Source organism: Canis lupus, chromosome 4 (assembly GCF_048164855.1).
Source record: "Canis lupus baileyi chromosome 4, mCanLup2.hap1, whole genome shotgun sequence".
In the NCBI taxonomy this organism is placed as follows: domain Eukaryota; kingdom Metazoa; phylum Chordata; class Mammalia; order Carnivora; family Canidae; genus Canis; species Canis lupus.
The window spans coordinates 53,148,354-53,167,199 of NC_132841.1; the positions used below are offsets into that span (position 1 = coordinate 53,148,354).

General features: G+C 39.1%; 1 long non-coding RNA gene across 7 annotated transcripts in view; it reads right to left on the reverse strand.

Annotated features, from left to right (window-relative positions):
* Positions 1-18,846, reverse strand: part of LOC140632387 (uncharacterized) — a 51,040-nt gene that overhangs the window by 10,690 nt on the left and 21,504 nt on the right. For 2 of the 7 annotated variants that reach the window (XR_012029953.1, XR_012029947.1), the window contains one exon: positions 16,892-17,075. The exons of the other annotated variants lie outside the window; for them this stretch is intronic. This is a non-coding gene — a long non-coding RNA (uncharacterized lncRNA). Of the gene's footprint in view, positions 1-16,891; positions 17,076-18,846 lie in introns of those variants that run through there. 7 annotated transcript variants of the gene reach the window in all.

Here is an 18,846-nt window from a genome sequence, read left to right on the forward strand (position 1 = left end):
CAAACAGTTTGGCAATTTCTTCAAAGTCAAATATCTAGGGATGCCTGGGTGGCTCAGCAGTTGAGCATATGTCTTCAGCTCAGGGCATTATCCTAGAGTCCCGGGATTGAGTCCCACACTGGGATCCTTGCATGAAGCCTGCTTCTCCCTCTGCCTATGTCTCTGCCTCTCTCTGTGTGTCTCTCGTGAATAAATAAATAAAATCTTAAAAAAAAAAAAGTCAAATATCTACCTACCATACCATTCAGCTATCCCTCTCCTAGATATATACTCAAAGGAAAAGAAAGCATATATACATACAAAGACTTGTATGTGAATGTTCATAGCAGCTTTATTTGTAATAACTCCAAATTGGAAACAAATCAGAAATCCACATACTATAATATTCCTCAACAATAAAAATGAACTGTTAATATACACAACATGGATGAACCTCAAAATAATTATATTGAATAAGAAATCAGAAAAAAAGACTATATACATGTTCTATTCCATTTATATGTAATTCCGGAAAATGCAAAAATAATCTACAGCAAAAGAAAGCAGACCAGTGGCTGCTGGGGAATATGGTAGGGGAGAGAAGAGATTATTATGAAATGTAAAGAAACTTTTTAGAGAGGTATAAATGTGTTCACTACTTTGATTTTGGTGATGGTTCACAAGTGTAGATAGACATACATCTAAACTCATCAAACTGAACGCTTTACACATGTGCAGTTTATTTTTATGGTGTATATATTGAACAAAGCAGTTTTTAAAAGCATGAGAAAAGACTAGAAATTTAAGCAAACTAAAATATTTTAAAATGATATTTGATTATTGAAGTACAGATGTCATATATTTTATATGCATTTCTTTTACTCTATTTGTATTTCCATTGCTCTATTTGTTGTAATATTTATTTGTTATTTTTTTTCTCAAACATACCTTTATATTTGCTCTTTATAACAAAGTTAAACAACAAAAAAGTGTAAAAAGGAAAATCTACTCATCATCACTATCAAATCCCAAACCAAATGAACACCATAACAATTTGGTGTGGGGCTCTCAGGCCTTTTTCTATGAATTAACTGACAAGAAGTATGTGTGTGTTTGTGTATGTGTGTGTGTTAATTTGGGAGTGGGATTTGGTGATAGTGAGTAATGGTCACTTCTTCACTTTAACCCTCCCAATCTCACAAAAGCTCCTCTTTTGGGCAACTCTAACAGAATCATACAAAGAAGGGAACTCTGGGAAACAATTTCCTGCTGAACCAAGCTGACCCAGCATAATCTAACGCACATAATATAGTATATCATGCTTTATTTCTTCATCCCTTTATTAATTGTATATATTTAAGTTGATTCTATGTTTTTGCTGTCTAAAATTGCTACCAGGGCACCTGGCTGGCTCAGTAGGAAGAGCACATGCTATTGATCTCAGTATTGTGAGTTCTAACCTCACATTGGGTGTAGAGATTATTTCTTATGTACATACAAACATACATATGTACACTAACTTTAATAAAATAAAATAAAATTGCTACAACAAATGCCCTTGAGTATACATATCTTTGTACAAGTATATTTTTAAGATAAATTCCTACGACTGAAATTGCTAGGTCAAAGGATATGTGCACTTAATGTATTTAAAGATAAGTCCAAATTGTCCTCCAAAATGGTTATGCCAATTCACACCTGCTTCTGCCTTGTTTCCTTGTCAACACTGGATATTACTTAGCAATATGCTAGAGGGAAATAGTATCCTGCTTCATTTTGCATTGCTTCAGATAATTAAAAATGACTGAACTTTCATATTTCAAATGTCTAATGGATTTATATTTCTCCTTTGAGTTGCCTGTTTATATTCTCTGCTTTCTTTTATGGAATTGTCATTTTCTTGTTTTCCTGTTGTTCTCTTTTAAGTACATTTTTGTTAAATATTTGCAAGTATTTTCACTCAGCCTGTGGTTTACTTTATAATTTAGTTTATTTAGTGTTTGGTTTTTGTTTTGGTTAGGGTCTTGTCAATTTATTTTATAATAAAAAATGTCAATGTGTGCTGAAGGACTAAGTCATTTCATTTAACTATGGCTCTATCAGTAAAAGGATTCCCCACTCCTAAAAAAACACACATGTGTAGATTCTATTGATGACAAGTCAGAAGCAAAGCTGTCCTAAATGAAGCAAAGAATTATAGTTGACTCTTTAAAAACACTAGATTAAGGAAGCAACCTCTCTATGCAGTCAAAAATCCACATAAACTTTGGACTCCTCGAACACTTTACTAAGAGCCTACTCTTGACCTAAATAAAGGTTTACCAATAACATAAATAATTGATTAACATATATATTGTATGTTATATGTATTACATATATTATATACTACACCCTTATGGTAAAGTAAGCTAGAAAAAAGAAAATATTATTAAGAAAATGATAAGGAAAATACATTAACAGCACCATACTGTATTTATAAAAAAAATCTATATATAAGTGAACCCACACAGTTCAAACCGTATCCAAATAATGTTATTCAAGGTCAACCGTATAGCCATTCTGTTCTGAACAACCTATCATTTGGGGGGAATCCACATAATTCTAATTCTAAATACAGAAACTCTCTGATTGTTTAACCAATATTCACATTGTCTCAGAACTCTGCTTGAGATTTCTCAGTGCCTATTCAACCATGGAATGGTAAAAATGAGGCACCCCTACCATCACCCCTTTTTTGCGCTCATGGCAGACATTGCTAATTGATCACTCTTCCAGAGCCCAGATGTGGTCCAAAAAGCTTTCTCAAGGAGCACTTTGCTAGCTCAGTTGGTTGAGCACGTGACTCTTGATCTTGGGGTTGTAAGTTGAAGCCCCATGTTGGGTGTAGAGATTACTTAAAAATAAAATATTTAAAATTAAATTAAATTAAACTTAAAAAAGCTTTCTCTCTGCAGCATTCCAGAAGGCTGTTCCAATCAATCAAAATTGGTGTTTATGGTAAAATTTGTTTTGCTACCCTGGTTCTAGTTCAACTTTCTATTTTTAGAAAGAAAAATAAAAAAGACCAAGGGTGCGGATATGACAACCACAAAAACATGCAGCAAGTTAGCTGCAAAACTCAAACTCAGAACTAGCTTTCTACCTCCCAATTGAATGCCCCTTCCAAGGCATCATTGTGTCCTCTTGTGCCACCACCAGGGAAGCCCTTCACTGAGCATCTGGTAAAGACCTTTTCACATAAATAATACATATAAGTGATTTGATCACATCTGTGTCAATAATATCCTGATAGACTTAGAGCTGGATTAAGAGGCGGAATAGTTGGGCAATAAACAATCTACTAAGGGGCATTGAAAAACAGTTACAAATGTAAGGAAGTGGAGAACTTGTCTCATCAAGACATTCTATGGAATTGGATGAAATATCAAATAAGTTGTTTGTGGTGGGAGTGGGGAGCTAGGGTCCCCTCAAGGAGCAGTCTCAGTATCAATAAATGTTCTCTAAGCTGGTGGTCTGATTAATTTTTATTTTGCAGAGTAGAGTAGTAACAAATCCTTGGTGACAGTAAAGAAAAGAATAAAAGCTAGCTGCCTTCTGCCTTCTCTGTACTTCCCCATGCATGCTCCTTTGCACTAGTATTGAACAAATCAGTCTAAAGGATCACTATATTTTTGGTCTGCTCTGAGCACCAAATCATTGATCCTCAGGATATAGTAGCATGTCTCCAACCATCTCTGTTCCCTGTCCTCCCTGCCCCTGCCCCAGTCAACCCCTAAGTCTACCCATCCTTCCATCTTACCCACTCTAAAAAAGCTTTCCCAACTTCCACATTGCCCATGGTTATTAGTTTCTCTTTGGAGTATCATCTGCATCTTAATTAGGCCTTGGGAACACACCACCTGTGATCAGCAAGTATCTATGTAAGGACAACCTGCTTCTTTACCAAGCATGAACTGTATCTTTTCCTTATTTGTACACCATATAGCACCTAGTTGATGCTGCCATCACTCAAAAAGTATCTGGTGATTAAATGGCAAAAAGAAAAACTCACAGTCACTTTTAGACTTGACTTTCAAAGGGTCCATGGAAATCTTGGTGGCACAATTTCCTTTCCTCAAAAGCCTATCTGATTGGGTCCTATGCCACTCACACAAGGATTCAGCTTAGAGAAGCATGATTTTTATTTGCCTAAACTGGTTCTTTTCTTCCTTTCTTCCTTCCTTCTTTCCTTCCTTCCTTCCTTTCTTCCTTTCTCTTTCTTTTTTTAGGACTTGACTCTTATTTTATCACAGTGTTACCCATATAATAGTAATTTGTTTCTATTTGCTATCATGTCTAAGGCTAGCAACAACTTGTGGTGAGGCCCACAATGTAATTTATTTTATCCTCTTCATACAGGCCACAACTAGAGAGAAAGGTGGAGAAGAAAGAAAAGTGGGGTAGGAATAAGAGAAGGATGAGCATAATGTGAATTCACTGGTAAAATGTGAATCTTTATCTAGAACACTGTTTTTGTTTTTTAAAGATTTATTTATTTATGCATGAGAGACACAGACTGAGAGGCAGAGACATAGGCAGGGGGAGAAGCAGGCTTCTTGCAGGAAGCCCAGTGTGGGACTTGATACTGGATCCCAGATCCCAGAATCACGACCTGAGCCAAAGGCAGGCACCCAACCACTGAGCCACCCAGGTGTCCCTAGAACACTGGTTCTTAATTTGAGGGAGAGTCTGTCCTCTAGGTAGGTGCCAGGTTAAATATAGTACACCCAGTTAAATTTACACATTCTAAAATTTATTCATTGTGGGGTGATTAGGTGGCTCAGTCAGTTAACTGTCTGCCTTCTGCTGAGGTCATGATCCTAGAGTCCTGGAATAGGGCCAGCACTAGGCTCCTTGCTCAGCAGGGAATCTGCTTCTCACTTTCCCTCTCCCTCTCCTCTGCTCATGCTCTCTCTCTCAAATAAATAAATAAATAAAATCTTTTAAAATAAAATAAAATGTATTCCTTATTTCTCTGAAATTCAAATTAGCATCCTGTTAAGCATCCTGTATTTTTATTTGCTAAATCTAAGCAATCCTATCCCAAGGAACATGTGGCAAAGTCTAGAGGCATTTTTGATTGTCATGACTTGGGAGTTGTTAAAAGATAAACTGAGATATATTAAAATTTTTAAGAGGTTTTTTTTTTTTAGGTTTTATTTATTTATTAATGAGAGACACAGAGAGACAGAGACATAGGCAGAGGGAGAAGCAGGCTCCCTGCAGGAAGCTGGATGTGGCACTGGATTCCAGGACCCCAGGATCACGACCTGAGCCAAAGGCAGATGCTCAACCACTGAGCCACCAAATTTTTAAGAGTTTATTTGAGCAAAAATCTATTAAAATCGGCAGCACCAAACTTTAAGTGGCTGGAAGCATTCCTCCAACAAGCTCTAGAGACAAGACTTTTTAGAGTATACATGGAAGCAATGCAAGGATTGATTAGCCATAGCTTGAGCAGTTGCCTTATTTAGAAGAAACTAGTTGGCTGTTGTGACTGGTTGTCCTTAGGTTTTGATTTCTTTTCTTTTTTTTTTTTTTTTTTTTAGGTTTTGATTTCTTAACCTTGAGGCATTTATAGCTTTAGGTTTCGCTTAGGTCTGGTAAGGTTTTAGAACCACCTCGGTCTAATGGCCTCCTTGTTTAATCAATTTAACAGGATGCTACTGGCATCTAGTAGGCTGAGGCCAGGGATGCTGCTAAACATTCTATAATATCCAGGACAACCCCCCACTGCAAAGAATGATGTGATCCAAAATGTCAATAGCACCACTGTTAAGAAGCCTCGGATAATTTTTATCTCTAAAACACATGCTGAGATAAGCAATGGGTGTTATACTATATGTTGGCAAATTGAATTTGCATAAAATATTTTTAAAAATAAAAGAAAATAAAAAGTACCTAGTACGGCTAAAATGGCCCAGTAGGAAAACAGTATACATGTATATGTATAAGCATATATTTTTCCCCCCGGAAAACTATTCGCAAAGTTTCTTTCTTTTAAATCTACAAGCTATGATAATCTAGAGTTTCGTGATGATAATTTCTCCCTAGGGAGATATGACAAAATTCAGATCACATTTGGGGGAAAAAATACTCAGAAATAAGTGATTTTCCAGGATCCCACAGAGCCCCAGGAAAACAGAATTAAAACTCAAAAACCGCTAAACACATTGCTCATCACAATAAAACCAGCCTATCTGCACCCCTCCTCTGCTCTTACCATGCTCAGAATAGGGCAATTTCGAGTTTTAGTTTTCAAGAGGAGATCAAAAGTTTTCACAACTGATTAGCATCCAGAAAGCAATAGCTTCCCTTAACCTTGAGATGCAAATAGCCAAAGATTGTCAAGGGATCTGAAGGACTGGAGGATTTGATGGAAGATCAAATTCCCGACATTTCCAGGGCAATTAGTTTCACATGCAAAGTCACAGGAAGGTCCTGCCTCCTCTCCAGGAGCAGCAAAGCTGTAATAAGACTCTGAGCTTCACAAACTTGGGACTAATTGGCCCCCATCCACCCAGCAGAGTTCATTATTGTTATCCCCATTTCATAGAACACGGAAGGTGGATAGAAATCTTTGTACCCACCACCACTCAGCACAGACTTCCTTAATATTTCCCACTTTGGATCGCTTTACATAAACTCTGGGTACTGGGATTGTCTGGCTAATTATTCACACTCGTGGAAAGGCAAAGCCTAAAATCAAGTCAAATCTCTTTGCAGGTGCCTCTTAAAATTCCACTTGAAGGTGAGTCCTGGCCTCAAAAAAGGTTTAAAACAGTTCAACATTTTTATCTAATCGTTAAGGAAACCAGGGAGGAAGTTGTTGGCAATTACAGCCAGGACTTTGGAGCATGAGCTAAATTGATTTTGAAAGATCTGATTACTGAAGCGCTTCCCTCACACTGGCGGCCAGGGCTGGAGCCACGGCTGATTTCTCTGGACATGCTGTGGCAGTCGAGATCCAGCCAGGTGGCCGCATCCATTTGGTGACTCAAATGCAAGCCTGTTGTCACGATGGATTTTCTGCTCACAAATGTACAGTTACGTCTGCCTGTCTTTTTGTTATCGCCTTGGCTCTCTCAAGGGCAGCATGTCAGCTTCCTCCAGGGCCACTTAATGGCTGGAGAATCTTCCACTGGGTGACCCTGCCTGACTGACAAGGTATATGACAACCCCAGATTCTCTAGGGCTTTCACCTTGATGTTTCTCTTCCTCTGGCACTTTGCCCTATACAAGCTGGCAGCCTGCTTTCTCAAATGGGCCAGAGGACACCGGTTGCAAAGATGTGCCCAGAGAGAATGTGGCCAGCCAAAGATGCTGGTGGAATCCTTGCTGGCAAGACTGACTTCCAACTGAACATCTTAGCCCTGGCTTCCTCACCCTTTTGGCTTCCCGCTAGCCTTCCATAAAAAAGATAGGGCAAATAACAGGAGGCCTAGTTCCTACAAAGGTTTCTGCCCCCTTTACCTCTTAGGGGTGCTTGTAACAGTAAGGTGCTGTGGTTAAGAACAGGGCTCAGTCTCCTCATTTTACTAGCTTTTAATCTTACACAAGTTTTTTTTTTTAACTACACCTTTCTCATCTATAAATGTAGGATAGCGATAATGAGACTGCAAAGAGTTGTAGGAAGCAATAAATGAACCACTGGCACATGGTAAGGGCTCAATAAATACGACCTTATAGGCTGGTAGTGGTGGAAGTGGGGGTGGTAGTTTGGGTTGTCCCTATAAATCAAAGGCATGGGTAAATTCAAACCTTCAGACCCACTCTATAATACCCACAAAAATGAAAGAAAAGAAAGAATGAATTATGAAGGGGGAGGGAAAAAATCCAAGTTGCTGCATTTTCTTCTTTGCCTGTTGCATCCTAAAATCTCTCTATCACCACCCCATTCCAGTGCCCTCCTCTTGCCCAGTTTTTACCAGAAATCCCTACCACCCACTGACCCTCACTCAGCCCCCTCACGTGCACGCTGGCACACGTTAAAATCCTGCCGTCCATGACATCAAAGCTCCCTCTGTCCTCGACGTTCTAGTCTCTGCCATCACAGCATACTCGCTGGAGCAGCCTTGCACACTAGCAAATCACACTGCTACCTTCAAGGGGTGACTTGAGGAGTATCAAGAAGCTATGCTTGCCCAAGAACCTCCCTGCACTGGTCTGCTGCAGAGCCTTCCTTTTGTCCTCAGTAGCCTGATATGTCCAGTGAGAAAATTCAGTTTAGGCAACGTCAACCCCTGGACTACTACAGCAATGTTCATTTATTACATGGGAGAAAAGCCGCTTCCCTGACTAGTAACACACTGGTTCAAAAGAATTGAGCAGATTAGTGCACTGAAAAGAAAGCCAGGTGAGAGCTGGGCCACAGGATGAGGAAGTTTTGATGAGATCTTAGGGAGAAAACATTTTACTGCAAGAAAAGCAGTCAGCTCTGGAAACCATAATTACCAGGGGCTTGATATCCAGGAACTCAGATGCCCAAGACTGCAGGGCAGAGAGAGAGGAAAGGTCATCTTCTCCCACTTTGCTTTTTGTAGCTGTGTCCTGTCTCTCTGAACCAGAAGGCAGTGCTGTCTTGCTGGGTATGCATATTCATGGCCCCACGCTGCTGCAGACAGAAAGGCACGAATATCTTAAATCTGCGTTTTCTGTTTCTGTCAGGAGGGCGGAAACTTTTGCAATCACATTGTAGAAGGCAGGAAGTTTGAGGGGAGAGATCATTACCTTTTTGAGCTTTAAGAGCAATAAACTTTTTAACCTGCAGGGTCTGTTGGGTAACTGATATCAAAAAATGGGGGAAGAGGGAATGAGAAGGGTGCACCATGTGGGGCTTCTATCATGTCCCTGTGGTGGATCACTTTATATGGGAGAAGGACCCAAGGGTAAAAAGAGCAATAATAAATGGAGACCAGAACAGCACAGAGTTCTAAAGTATTTCAGTTGATAAAGTCATTACTTTGGGTTACCTGGAGCACCTGAAGTATCAAATGTAATTTTTATCGACTTGCATAGATGCCATTAACATTTGGCATCTAACTCTTCCATGCCTACACACCTAAAAATTTTTTTATTTTTTTTTTAATTTTTTAAAAATGAAAATTTAAAGAGAAAAAGAAAAGCAGGCAGATAAATTAGGATAACACACAAAATCTCAGTGATTTGACAGATAAAGGTTTACTTCTCATTCCCATCACAGTCCAATGTGGGATACAGTCCCTTAGGTACCCAGATCCTTGCAGTGGATACTCCTTGGAGTGAGTCAAGAGGGAAGAAGAGAGCACAAAGAAGGCTCCCTTGTCCTTAACCAGCTCAGCCCAGGGGCAACTTATATCATTTCAGCTTACATCACATTTGTGGGAACCAGTCATGGACCCCACACTTAACGCAAGGGGCTGTAGAAACACAGTCTAGAATGAACCCAGAGAGAAGAAAACATGGACTGGTGAGCAGTTAGTCTCTACCATAGCCAGTGACATTAATTTTAGCATCTAGTCAGTTTAACATTTGGTTTTCCCTTCATTAACACAATATATAATAAAGATATGATTGGGCTGAGCAAGATTCAAATTTGCAGTAGCTGAATCAGAGAAACAAATGATCTTTCCCTAGATTGGCACGTCTTTGGCAGGTTTGCTGTCACTTCCTATTTCCTGACCATGGTAGACGTGGCTAATTAATCATGACTGTCTTCCCTATAACTCTGGTCACAGCCACACAATCCTCAGTTTAGAACTGCAGATGTTCAAGACCAAGGAATCAGAGTTGACATACAAAACAAAATCTATTTGCATCCCTGATTCTTTCCACCCCTCACACTTTATAAACAAGGAAACTAAAACATAGGAAAAGAGAACGACTTCATTTATTCATTGACAAAGTTATATTTTGTCCCTACTATATATTAGACATTATGCTAAGCATAGACAATATTCCTTCAAACAAGATGGAAGCCTGCCTTCAGGAACTTATAGGAGAGTGGGAAGTCAGATGAGAATATAGGTAATTAAAATACAGTATGACAAATGCCATGAAGGAGGCAAGGGCAGACTGCTATGGGAGAACATGGCAGTGACAACTAACCTACTCTCGATGAAGGTTAGGAGAATCTTGCTGGAGGAAGAGCCATCTATGCTAGTCATGAAAATTGAACAGACTTTAGCCAAGCTGAAGAATAAAACACAGTCCGTGCAAAGACCAAAAGTAAAAATGAAGATGGCATATATAGAAAACTAAGAGATTTATCCTGACTGGAGCACACAGTGCAGAGAGATGGAATTAAGGGTGTATCAATTAGTCATTGCTGTGTAACAAACCACCCCAAAACTCAGTGGCTTAAAATAATAACATCATTATTATTGCTCATGAGTCTATGGGTCAGCTGAGCAATTCTTCTAGCCTCAGCTATGCTCATTCAGCTAATGTCTGGACATTAGCTAGCTGTATTCTGGTTTCCGATAGCCCTGGCTGTCACAGCTGGGCTCTCCTCCAAGTAGTCTCTCATCTCCCAGCAGGCTAGCCTGGCCTTGTCCACATGGCAGTGGCAGGGTTCCACAAGAAAGAGCAGAAGCACTCTAAGCCTCTGATGCCAGGCTTAGAATCGACTCAGTGCCACTTCTAGGGCATTTGGTAAGTGAAAGCAAGTCACAAGGACAGCCCAGAGTCAAGAGGTAAGGAATCAGACTCTACCTCTTAACAGGAGAAACTACACAGCCTTTTTGCAAACATATGGATATAGGGAGAAAGAATTTAGGTCATTTCTTAAAATCAATCCACCACAAAAGGAGAACAGTTGCAAGAAATAAACCTGCAAAGAACATAAAAAGAGTTATTTTCCAAACTCAGATGCTTAGAGAGACAACAGAGAGCCATGGAAGAGTGATATGTTCAGATATAAACTCTAGAAAAGGGTTACTTTCATCCGAAAGATAATTGATGAAGGACTAGATCATGGCAGGAAAGATGAACTGCATAGTGGTTAGATCCAAAAGATAACTACAGATACCAAGCTGTTGTAGGGGTTAAAAGAAAGAGAAGCATCTAGGGTTACAGAGCTGGTGAATGGCAAGCTAAAATTAAAGCCAGGTCTTCTACATCCCAATCTGATGTTATCGCCATTACTCCCCTGGGTACAATATTCCAAGTTCAGAAAATTTTCCATCACTCCCCTACCAGTTACAGTGATTCCCTGGCTTCTTTCTGAATCTATCTCCAGAACACAGGGACACTAAGGCCATTGTTAAGAAATAAACCTCATTGAAGCCCTGCTTATCACACTATCAGTAACAGAAAGCTTTTAGAGATAGGGAAATAACAATAGGCCCTCATAACCAGCATGTCTACCAGGTGTGGCTTAGAGAATTATTAACCATCCTTAGATAAATAAATCATGGCTGTTGCTTACCCAGAAGCCTGCTTCTCAGACTTGCTTATGTCAGAAGCAGCTCAGTTGCAAATCAACACCTGCCATGCATCTACCCTTTGACTTTCAATTTAGGGCTCATCTTTGAAACCAGTTTGTTTTCTCTGCCCACACCATCGTAATCCTTTGGTATGTCTCTCCCAGCCAGCAGTCTGCAGGCTTCCGTTTAATGTCAACTGCCCTAGAGAATGACTTCTTCAGAGCTACTCACAGTGAATCACATGTATGCCAAATAAATACTGCCCATATTTTGTCTAATCATTGCAAACATATCCTCCAAATCTGAATAAATCTATCTAATTGATTTTACAGGTCACAGTGATAACAGAAACTACCTCTATTTATAATGGATATTTGTCCCTATACTTGGACTGTACACTGCACTTTTCTGCCAAGGAGATCAAAACATTTTGTGAATGTTGTTTCATTTAATAGCACATTTTTGGAGTTAGGTTCTAATCAGTATTATACCTTCTCCTCCCCAGATCCAGTGTGATAGTTGAGTGCAGCAAAGATGGCTTCAATAATTCTGCACAGCCCTTATATTGCACACCCTTTTGCAGCAACTCCTACCAAGAGGTGGAGTCTCTGTCCCCACTTCTTGAATCTGGTTTGGCTTCATTACTTGCTTGAACCAACAGAAGATGACATATGTGACAGTGGGCAACTCAACAGGCCTTGCAGCTTCTTCTCCTGGAGTTGCTGCCATGATAATTAATGACAGCCTGCCAAATAGCCTGCCAAGCTAGCTAGTTAGGGGATTAGACAAAAGTATGTATACTGAGTCCCTAGCACATCCTAGGTATCATCCTACAGTAGATATGAGTGTCTTACCTCATTTTCTATAGTAATCAGTTTCTATCCAGGTAAAGCTTGGATTGAATTGGTAATTTTTACACCTTTCTTTTTAAGAATAGGAGAATAGTTTTTCTCTCTCCCTTGCTCAGAAATGTACTAAGGACCTGGTGTGATGATGGCCAGTTGGTATGTCAGATATGATTACCATCTGAAGGACAGCAGCAGGGCTTCTTCAAAAACCCTTTGCCCCTTACTGAGAGAAAGGGTTCACTTTGTAATATGTTCTCAAGCAATGAGCACAAAGAGCACTTTGAGTTCTGAATACTAAGTATAGTTCAAAAATCCAACTCATTGGAACCAGAAAGGAAAATCACAGGCTTGACAACAAAGTCACTCTTCGGGTTCTCAGAATCACTTGAAAAGACCAATTTTACTGTTTGCCTGCCAAACCTGAGTTTTTTTGTCCTATGGCTGCTAACCATGTAGGTCTCCAGGGGTCACAAAGGCCTCAAAAGCAGAAAGTCTGGGCTGCTGGAGCAGGAAAAACCAGTCAAACTGGTGGAGGGCAGTGCAGCAGGTGGCAACTTGCTCCCTCCTTGGAGTCCTTTGAGGTTTACAAGGAGAAAGGGGTGTGGTGCATGGATGGGGCCAGTGGAGAGGGTGGTCTGACCGTTTCTTGCCAAGACTGTGAGTGTGAGGGTGGCAGCAGAGCTGATAACATTCTCAAAACTGGAAAGCTGTTAAGAGAATAAGATACAGTGCCTGCTAAAGCACCCTGACCATCATCAGGAAATACAATAAACCAGGGCCAGCAGTCTTCAAAAGTGCCCACATGATGCTCTGATGCATACTCTCCCCAGTACATAGGGTACTCAAGGACACTGGGGACTGAGAATGGAGGAGGGAAGTGAGAAGATCAATAACCCCCACAAGGAGGCATTTTTGTTGGGGCGGTAGGGTGGGGGAAGGCTACCCTTAGGACAGTTTTCTTTGGCATGTGAGTTGATGCTTGCCAATACTCGCAATGAATTGAAGTCTGCGTGAAAGTTATTTTAATGAGTAGAAACTGTGACTCAATACTCCATTTTTCAGCAATGTCATATGTTTTCATTTTTCTAAACCACACAAAATCCACCTTTCCGCCCTATGCAATGAGGTCAGTGAGAAGACTGGTTATCTGTCATCTTTGTAGCTTCCTCTCTCTGCCTTGGTCTGTATCAGAATATGGGGGGAAATGGAGACAAGAGCTCTGGTTCAGTCCCTGTCTGTCACTCTTATCAACACTAGGCCTTCTAATGTGTGCACATGATTGAGAGCTGCTCCCCACATTTGTTGGTGCTAGCTGCTTTGCCTATTTCTTCATTCTTCCTCTCCTTATGTCCTCAGGCCATAGGGGTGGCACAGCATCCCCACAACCACCTACTGGCCAATGGCCTGCACTTTTTGAAGGGCTTTGTATAAGAGGAAGCCTAGAATTCAGACGCCCTACACAGAAGTTCACAATCCCTATCCCTCTCAATTTCCAGGACAGAACTTGAGCATAGCCGTCTCAGCTGGAAAATGAAGAAGGTTGTCATTGTACCTGTGGATCAGGAAACCCAAAATCAAGGCTGCCTGCCCTTCCTCAGATGTAAATGGAAAATCTGCCCACTCATTCTTTGCCTCTGAGTTCACCACAATGAATAAAACAAGGCATAAGCTAAATAATTATGAACAACACCTTACCTGATGTCAAACCAGAGTTATTTCTCTGTCCTCCCAATTTAGGTTAATAATAGTAAACCTTTATTGATAAGCAGAGAAATGCAAAGGTGCCTGAACAACTTGTTTGTGTTTCCTTTGTCCAAGCTGGTATGGTCTCTAAGACAATAAATCCCCCATGAGTCATCACCAAGTGTTTACTTTTCAATATAATTACAATATAATGTACAACTACACAGTTAATTATGATGAATTCTTCCAATAATAATTGTCATCATCATTATTGTCAGATATTAACATTATTGGGAGCTTATTTTGTGATAAATGCCATACCAAGAGCTATACATGAAATACCTCATTTTACCCTTGGAACAAACCATAGAAGTAGGCATTATTATCTACATTTCTCACCTGTGAAAATTAAAGCTCAGGAAGATTACATTGCTCATGATCACTAGCTAATACATATAAGAACTGGGGTCAAGGACACATAGTTAAACTTGAGAGCCCAACTTTGAACCTTTATGGTATGTAGCATTCCTACCACATACAGGATATGTCCAGGAGTGATTCATGAAGCTCTTGCCCATTTTCCAAACATGTATAGCCACACATCACATTTCAGGTCCATTAAAGAACACACAACCTCCTGAACACCTCCTGCTGTTTTACACATTGGAGCCTTAGTTTATATGGGTCCCTCTGCTAGGATTACTCGCTTCCTACCCCTTTTGATCATTCATCTTACAAAAATCAGCTGAGACATAAGGTCCCTAGAAGACCTTCCCTGGTACTTTCCCCAGGTTGAGTTTGTATCCTCATTTTGTTGTTCACTAGCACCATAGGCATTCTTCTGTCACTTCCCACACTGTACTATAGTATTATATATCCTGTTTATCTGTCCTACTAGACTCTATGTCCCTTAAAAAATAGTATACATATATACATATATACATACATGCTGCATACATATCCTGTTATATATAACATGTATTTCTTATTACATATATATCCCATTGTATATAAAAATGTTTACATATATTTTATATGTTCATATTTTATACATATTTTTAATCTCCAACAGATTGTATCTGTTTTATTGAGTTCTGATATAATCAGAACTTGCTGAGTTTGCTGAGTTGCACTACCAACAATGTTCAGTCAGTTTCCAATGCTTATCTAAAAGCATTACCCACAGCTTTAGAACAATAGGTAAAAAATAATCACATTTTAGTTCAACCAATATTTATCACAAAGTCACTTACTAAAAGAGCACAAAGGTACCCTGGAGAAAATTTAGTTCCAAATGGTGTATAGATGGAAGACTCTGAAATGAGGAGCAAGGAACTAAGTTCAAGTCACTCAACCACTTTCCAGCTCAGGCAAACTTGTGACCTCTCTACATTTTGGTTGGCTTATCTGTGGAATAGTATTAATCATGTTTTATCAGGCACAAACAGCTGGTGTAAGGACCAACTGAACTAGTATTTATGGATATACTTTGCTTACTAAAAAAATCATATAATCAAATGTTTTTGTTTCATTTTTGCCTTTCACAGAACCTGGGGCATAGTAAATGTTCAAGAATTGACATTAAAATGAATTAATAATTAAATTCTTCATTTCCTGGTTGAGATATCAGAAATTAGATTAAGTAACTTGCCTGAGATCTCCCTAGACTGTAAGCTCACTGATAGCAAGAGTTGTTTGTTTATTTGTTTTATCCCCAGCACCTATCACCGGTGCCTGTCCCATGATAGGTGCTCCATGAATGTTTATGGGAGGAAGAAAGGGAAAAGAGGAAAGGAGTAATTCATCCACCTAGGGGTGGCTGAAAGCCTCAGAGTGCTGATTTTCTACTCATAGGGTAGGTCAATGGTTTTCGAAGCGTGGTCCTGAGAATCAGCAGCATCAGCATCACTTGGAAACTTCTGAGAAATGCAAATTCTCAGGCTCCATCTCAGACTTGCTGAACCGGAAACTCAGGGGGTGGGGCCCAGAAATCTGGGTTTGAACAAGAGTTCCAGGTGGTTCTGATGCATGCCAAAGTTTGACAACCATAGCTGGAGGAGAAACTCTTCATTATCTGCCTATATTTGAAAATAAATGGACAGAAAAAGGTGAATTTATTTATAGCTTTTAAATAATTTATTCTAGAAACCTAATGCACATTACTTTCATTGTCATTTCCTACTAACTTGACACACTTATGATACAAGGGGGAAACATTTCTGGAAAGATTACATCAATAATGCAGTACATTTTTGGTTAAAAATAACATTTACTGAATTGTTTTCTAAGTATAGAAGACTACGTAATCATTGCTAATAATAAGGTTAAAACTGAAAATTGTAGTGACAGTTCTATAGAGCTTACTATGTGGCAGGCACTATTCCAAGCACTCTTCCTATATTAACTAGCTTATTACTCAAAACAATCCCATGGGACAGGTACAGTTTCTATCATCCCCATTTTATAGAGAGGAAATTGAGACATAATGTAGAGGTTACACAACTTCCCAAAGGTCACATGGCCTGGTAGATCCAGGATTTGTATTCATGCAGACCAACTCCAGCATCCATGGGATTAACCACTATGCAATACTATAAATCACCCATAACTGAGGGATTATCACTAATTATTAATAGTTATGATGAATTTAATATTTTCCTTCAGCTTTGTAAATATATATGTGTGTATGTGTGTATATATATACATATATATGCATCTGTACATACATGTATATACACCATATTGGCAAATATATTTATAATTGACTTATTTACATGTAAATAATTTTAACATATTTTTGCATTTTTAACATATTTTTATATATGTATTACAATTTAAAAAATAGAGTCAGGTCACATGCTGCTATAAACTAATTTCTTTATTTAATAATATATTGTAAACACATTCTAATATTATTACAATTCTAAAACAATTGTAATGCTGTAATTAATTCTCTTCTACTTTAGGGGCACCTGGGTGGCTCAGTAGGTTAAATGTCTGCCTTTGGCTCAGGTCATGATCCTGGGGTCCTGTGATCAAGCCCTGCATCAGGCTTCCTGCTCAGTGGGGAGTCTGCTTCTCCCTCTCCCGTTCCCCCTGCTTGTGTGCTCTCAATCTCTCTCTGTGTCAAATAGATAAATAAAATGTTTTTTTTAAGTTTAAAAAATTATCTTCTACCTTATTTAATCAATTCTCTAGTGGTAGACAATAAAATTGAATACAATGTTTTGTATGATACATAACACAGAAATGAACATCTCTGAACTTAAAGTGTAATGACTATGCACTTCATTTTTGAATCTCTGCATAACTCTCCAATGTGGGCTCACACAAATAATGAAAAATAACTCTCTTCAAATAGTACATACAGCCCATAAACGTTCTTCCCTTAAAACTTTATAACAGCAAAATTTAATTTACCCCACAGCCCAGCAGCTAGATTATGTGATAATTATACAGGTCATTTAAAAATACTCTGAATGACAATTTCATTATCTTTATGTTAAGGAAACCATAGGTACTGTATTATTAGAGATTCAGAGATGCAGTGACAGAACTGAATAGCAGTCAAAGGTCAAAATATTTGTGAAGGAAAATAAAAACTCTCCTTGTATATAGATTCATCGCCTGGATGAGACAGTATCTAGAACATAGCAAATGTTTTGTAGCTAAATGAATATTAAGACCTGGTGAATAGGTGAAAATATGATGGAAACTAGAGATGGGGAGAACATAGGCCGTCTTTCCTGACATTTCTAAAAAAGCTGTTCATTCCATTGTGGCAGACAACTTGAATATGATTCACACACCAACACTACAGACAGGTATAAAAAAAGCAAAGCACTTCATTTACATACAACCACATTCTTGGTACAGACTTCCAGGGCCTCAGCATGTTTGGGTCTGGCCTAAGGTCTCCTAAAGCCAATATTCCAAGGAACTTGAGGAAAACCAAAGTACTTAAGCCAAATTGGAGAGGCCCAGGATGTCTGCTGCAAGCTAAAAATAATAGGGTCTTTGTGTTCACACTAATTACAGTAGGAAGAAGAGGCATGATTCTACTAAGACTTAACATGATTCTCCAGACTTAACTAGAGGGTCAGTGCTGGGGAAATGTTTTGGGAGGAGACAGGTTGATAGAGCCAAAAGTTTCAGGAAACCACCTCTTTTTCTGTCTACTCTATGCAGGGGTGGGGGGAAGGTAGGAGTCTGAGTAATGAAACACCCAGCAATTCCCAAAGTCAAATGACACTGCAGTACAGGTCTGAGGCTATGTTAAGAATAGATGTTATACATGAAATTGTAGGGAAGAAAAAAAGTCATTATTAAAAGAGATATATACTGCCAGAGCGAGCAGATCATTTTAGTGTCAGAACCTAAGGAGACTTTTTTCCTATAATTATCTCATTCACTTTCTTGTCAAAGCAAGAGTTTGTATTGCAGAGACATAGGTTCTTCCAGTATAACTGATACACTCGTGGATCATATAACGTACTTCCTTTCTTCCTTCCTTCTTTTCTTCTTTCCTTCCTTTCATCATTTAACTTTAAAGGCTTACTGTTGATGTAAATGTTTGAGAATCCTTAAATGCTGAAGTTGGAAGGACTTTTGCGTCCAACAAATATCATTTTAATATTTCTCAGATGAGAAAATTAAGTCCGAAAGGGATGAAGTGACCTTTCCAGAACAACAGAGCAAATCCGTATCAGAGCCAGGACGAGAACCACAGTTCCAATTCCCACTCCTACACCACATGGCCACTGCCCCATGTCTGTGGTCTTAGCCTAATGATATTACTTCCTTCAGACTATCAGCCAACAAATATTATTTAATCCAAATGCTGGTTAATTCCTTCGCATTCATTTATGTGACACCTATTTGAGTACTTTCTA